Below are 5,937 nucleotides of genomic sequence, written 5' to 3' on the forward strand. Positions count from 1 at the left end.
TAAGTTACATAATTAAAGTCTCCAACCCTGCAAGGGGAGAAAGTGTTTTAAGAGATTGGCCTCTGGAGGCAGACAGATGCCTCGACTTACAAGACCTGATACAAATGATAAACTCTACGTAAAATACATACATACTATCTCTTGAGCACTTAATACTGTATTAGTCTGTTCTCACACTGCCGATAAGGACATACTTGAGACTAGGTAATTTATAAGGAAAAATAGGTTTAATGGACTCACAGTTGCACATGGCTGGGGAGGCCGCACACTCATGGCGGAAGGTAAAAGACATGTCTTACATGGCAGCAGGCAAAAGGAAAAAATGAGAACTGAGCAAAAGGGGTTTCCCCTCATAAAACCATCAGTTCTTGTGAGACTTATTCACTACCACCAGAACAATATGGGGTAACCGCCCCCGTGATTCAGTTATCTCCCACCGGGTCCCTCCCACAACACGTGGGAATTATGGGAGCTACAATTCAAGATGAGAAGGGTGAGGACACAGCCAAACCATATGAAGTACTAACCGCATATATCTAATACAATATCTCATGTAATATTTTATAAGTCTGTGAGGGGCTATTATTATCTCAATTTTATAGATGATGAAATGAAGGCAAGTTGTTCAATGTCAGGCAGGATTTGAGAAACCAGAATCAGAATCTGAAGTCAGCGTAACTCCAAAGTTATGCTTAATGGTCATATTTTACCAACTCCCCAAAAAACCCGAAGTGGGAGCCAGAAGGTTCACCTGCTTGCTAAAGCAGTACTGTCCAACAGAACTTGCAGTGATGTTTAAAATATTCTACAGTGGAGCTATCCAATATAGACACTAAAAGCCACACATGGCTACTGAGCTTTTGAAATAAATGTGGCTAGTGTGACTAGGAAATTAAATTTCTTTTCTTTTCTTTTTTTTTTTGAGATGGAGTCTCCCTCTGTCACCCAGGCTGGAGTGCAGTGGCGTGATCTGCAACCTCCGCCTCCCGGGTTCAAGTGATTCTCCTGTGTCTGCCTCCCAAGTAGCTGGGATTACAGGCACACACCTTGATGCCCAGCTAATTTTTTTGGATTTTTAGTAGAGACTGGGTATTACTATGCTGGCCAGGCTGGTCTCGAACTCCTGACCTCAAGTGATCTGCCTGCTTTGGCCTCCCAAAGTGCTGGGATTACAGGCATGAGCCACTGCGCCCGGCCAGGAAATTAAATTTCTAATCCTATTTCATTTTAATTCATTTAATTGTAATTATTTAGATTTAAGTAGAATAAACATTGGACAGGGTAAGCTCTACAGCACATATATAATCTGTGGCTGTGCTCGCACTAATAAGTGAGCATTCCAACTCTCAGGCCAGGGCCTCTTCCACAATACCAAACATTAGGGGACCTGTGTACTAACTAGTTCTCTTATACATATCCGTCATTTAACCAGTCTGTACCTCAGCTACTGATTAGCAACTCTGTGCTACGTCACAATGACTTCTGTATCTTGCCTTTTTTTTTTTTTTTTTTTTTTTGAGATGGAGTCTCAGTCTGTTGCCCAGGCTGGAGTACACAGTAGGGCGATCTTGGCTTGCTGCAACCTTCGCCTCCTGGGTTCAAGCAATTCTTCTGCCTCAGCCTCTCGAGTAGCTGGGATTATAGGCGTGTACCACCATGCGTGGCTAATTTTTGTATTTGTAGTAGAGACGGTGTTTCACCATGTTGGCCAGGCTGGTCTTGAACTCCTGACCTTAGATAATCTGCTCACCTCAGCCTGCCAAAATGCTGGGATTATAGGCATGAGCCAGCACACCCAGATGTTACCCATTTATTTTTCATATTCCTATGTGCTATATTCCAAATGATCTCCAAAAGTATGGCTTAGAGAGGCTAAGGAATTTGCCCAATGTCACACAGCTAATAAGGGGCATGACCCAGAATTTAAAACACCTGACTTTTTGGCTCCAGCTTTTTAAAAGCTGGACCTTAAAGCCACCACTGTTCGCTTGTATCATTAATCCCACCACTGTTTACTTGTCCCACCCTCATCCAGATGTGTCAGTTGCCCAGGGACAAGGCCATGTGCTGAAGGCCACGTGCTCAGCAGCTTTTCCAGAAATGGTGATCAGTTTGTAGTGACCCACTCTAGAGGCCAGTTCCTCTTGAATCACCCGCACATACTTTCAAGATGACTCTCTGGAGTCCAGGGTGCTGCTTAATATTGGAATATTGCTGAGCTCACAGTTTATTAAGAAGACTGATTCTGAATTTTTGGTCTCCTGGCCTGGTGCTGGAGCCATCTGAGCTATGCAGCCCGACACTGGAGTAATTGGTATGTCCTATTAACACATAAGCTTTTCCCTTATGAGCACCCTTTGGATTGCAAACCATCAAGTTTATCGACCTATCGACTCTTTGCAGAGGTGTCACATAGTTCCCAGTTTCTGATCCTGACCTGCATTCTGAAAACAAAGTGAGGAACAAAGAAAGAGAAAGGATATTCATTTCTTTGGGTACTTCAAGGTTCTAATGAATGAAACAGAAATGCTGCCATTAAAATTCCCTGAAGCAAGACAGCAGTGAGTATTACTAGCACATTACCAAAGAAGTTAATCAGGTTTCCTTGGGGTTGCTGGGCTACGTTGCTTTGAAGAAAAATAGCACTTCCCTGAAGAGTAAGAATAGCTGAAACCACATGTCCCAGCGAGCTTTCAGCCAACTGCTCCTGAAGGAAACGGAATTTAACTGCGAGAATGGTTTTTGTTGGATGACGTTTTGATTAAGCAACAGGCTACTTTTCCACCCTGGGAATGTGATCATTTGAAGATAGATATATTATGACCCAAATAGAAGCTGGAGTAGAAGGAAGGGCTTGTAGGCTGAGGTTGTGCCTTATTTGGTAAATTACTATAAGAAAATTGAACTGGGTGAGTTTAATATTCAGTCCTTATTTTTTGTTCCAGACATCTTGATATCTCTGTGAGTAGCTGTGGGGCGGGGGGGGGGTGGGGGGGGCGGGGGGAGAAAAGAAAAAAACTTTGGCTGTTCCTTCTAACTTGACTTCTTTTTCTAGAATTTTAAAAAAACGTGAGTGAGTGAGATGGTTAGTTGGGCTCACTGAGTGAAGGAAGAGATGCTTTCTGAGTCCTCGAAATTATTGCTTTGTGAATGAAGAAATTAAGAGCTGAGCCAGGCGTGGTGTCTCACACCTGTAATCCCAGCACTTTGGTAGGCTGAGGAGGGCAGATCACTTGAGGTCAGGAGTTTGAGACCAGCCTGACCAACATGATGAGACCCCGTCTGTACTCAAAATACAAAATTAACTGGGCGTGGTGGTGCATGCCTGTAATCCCAGCTACTCAGGAGGCAAGGCTGGAAAATTGCTTGAACCTGGGAGGCGGAGGGTGCAGTGAGCTGAGATTGCACCATTGCACTCCAGCCTGGGCAACAAGAGTGAAACTCCATCTCAAAAAGAAAAAAAAAGAAAAAGAAAAAGAAAGAAAGTTTGAGCTGAGTCACCCCATTGTAGGATTTCAGATGACACTTGCAGTGATGGAACTGAGGATACTGTTAGGAGTGGGGGATAGGATCCCTGGGTTGGAAGTATTTTGGATATGATAGGAGAGAAAAAGGAAGTCCACCTAGGCTAGGAGACAGTCAGCACCCTCCCCTGGCCTTCTCTTCCAGGCGTTCTAGGCTCCTGGAGATTCAGCAGGGAGCAAGACAGAACAGGTCTCTGCTCTCGTGGGAAGGAGGCAGAATGTCCTACTTATCAGTGTGGATTCTAGAGCCACACACTTCCAGACTTGGATCCCAGCTTTACCATTTAGTGGCTGTGTGTCTTGGACAAGTTACTTAACCTCTTTGTGCTTTAGTTTTCTCATTTGTAAGATGAGGATAATATTCTTACTTGCCTTATAGGCTTGTGAGAAACTGAAGTGCTTAGAAACTGAGCCTGGCACGTAGTAAATTTTCCATACAGTGTAAGCTTTAGCTTTGATCAGCTGCTATTATTATAAAGCTTACGATCTTATGTGCACACATATGGCACGTAATAGGCATGCGAGTGAATACATGCGGAAAAAAATAACAGCTAGTTTTGAGAGATAATGGGTAATGCAATAGGTGTTAGATGCACTGGTCAGGGAAGGCCTCTCTGGGAATTAGAAACTTGAGACAAGACCTGGATTTTGAGTAGGAGCTGGTCTCCTGGTGATCTGGGGGCAGAGGACAGTGGGCTGAGGGAGCAGTGCCAACAATTCACCGCGGCGGCAAAGAACGTGGCAGGTTTGAGGAAGAACTAGAAGATGAATGTGGCTCAAGTCGGGCACAAACAGGAGATGGAGGCCTGTAGGGCCTTTCAGGTCATGGAGATGAGGTTTCTTTTTTTTTTATTTGGTAGTGGCAGGAGGATGGAGTCTCACTCTATCGCCCAGGCTGGAGTGCAGTGGTATGATCTCGGCTCAGCGCAACCTCCGCCACCCGGGTTCAAGCGATTCTTGTGCCTCAGCCTCCTGAGTAGCTGGGACTACAGGTGTGTGCCACCATGCCCAGCTCATTTTTGTATTTTTATTAGAGACGAGGTTTCACTATGTTGGCCAGGTTGGTGGTGAACTCGTGACCTCAGGTGATCCACCCGCCTTGGCCTCCCAAAGTGCTGGGATTACAGGCATGAGCCACCGCACCCGGCCAAGTTCGGATTTTATTGTAAGGGTGGCAGATCCAGCTGAGCAGTGGCATTATCTGGTTTCGAATAGGCTGTTCTGGGACACTGAAAGCATACTTACCTGTACCTAAGTGTGTTTTCAGGATGAAGTCAAGTGTAGTCCTCGTAGGTTGAGGGTAACAGTGACAACAAACTGATGATGTTGACAACCTTTCACATATGCCACTGTGGGATGGTGGTGGGGCCAAAGGATTAGACCCCATGATGACCTATGGTCTCCTTTCCAATGCTGAGATGCCTAAAGCACAAATTAGATGGAAAGAAACCCTATAACATCACCATCATTTATAAGTAGGTATTGAGCATCACTAAAAAGCCCGGGGTGCTTTAATTGACATTTTGGTTTCCTGGAATTGGGATTTGAAAGATTACCTGCTGAGATGGTTTCCATTTTTTGTTAACTTGTAATATGCGCACAATTTCTGCTTGAAAATACCTGTAAGAGACACCACTGAGAATGAAGCTGTCATTTGAGGATGCCTTCTACCTGTTGTACCTTTTGAACAAAGCAAGTGTGAAAGCATGTAATTTGAATTAGGGCAGGTAATAAAGCTCTGCTAATTTACGATGACACTGCACAGCTTCTAAGTCTTCTTCATGGTTTACCTGTGCCTTAAGCTAAGTGTGTTTTGATTGATTCTTGTATGTAATTGAGTTTGGTTCAAAGTCAAACGCAAGGGTAATTAACTCCAGAACATGATCAAAATATTTTTTAACCATCAATAAACTCATTAGTGAGAAAGGTTTTTTTTTGTTTTTTTTTTTTTTTTTTGAGACAGAGTCCCAGTCTGTCACCCAGGCTGGAGTGCAGTGGTGCCATCTTGGCTCACCGCAACCTCTGCCCCCCGGGTTCCAGTGATTCTCGTGTTGCAGCCTCCTGAGTAGCTGGGACTACGGGAGCACACCACCACACCTGGCTGATTTTTTTTTATTTTTAGTAGAGACAGGGTTTCGCCATGTTGGCCAGCCTGGTCTTGAACTCTTGTCCTCAAGTGATCCACCCTCCTCCGTCTCCCCACAGTGCTGGGATTACAGGCATGAGCCACCATGCCTGGCCCAAGAAAGATCTTTTAAATAAATTTTGTATGGCCTACCTCTTAGCATCCCTCATCCCACTCTGTTTAAAAAATGTCTATATACAAGTAATTACGTCATTTAAGGTGTTGGTGATGGTTTGCTTAATTCATGAATATCTTATGACTTTTACAATATCATCTTATGTCACATAG

The 5,937-nt window shown here is 44.1% G+C and overlaps 1 protein-coding gene and 1 long non-coding RNA gene across 33 annotated transcripts in view; both read left to right on the forward strand.

Annotated features, from left to right (window-relative positions):
- Positions 1-5,937, forward strand: part of MAGI1 (membrane associated guanylate kinase, WW and PDZ domain containing 1) — a 678,789-nt gene that overhangs the window by 56,806 nt on the left and 616,046 nt on the right.
- LOC134761010 (uncharacterized) overlaps positions 1-5,937 on the forward strand; it is a 61,845-nt gene that overhangs the window by 27,780 nt on the left and 28,128 nt on the right. The gene's annotated exons all lie outside the window — the stretch shown is intronic.

Source organism: Pongo abelii, chromosome 2 (genome assembly GCF_028885655.2).
Source record: "Pongo abelii isolate AG06213 chromosome 2, NHGRI_mPonAbe1-v2.0_pri, whole genome shotgun sequence".
NCBI classification, from domain to species: Eukaryota; Metazoa; Chordata; class Mammalia; order Primates; family Hominidae; genus Pongo; species Pongo abelii.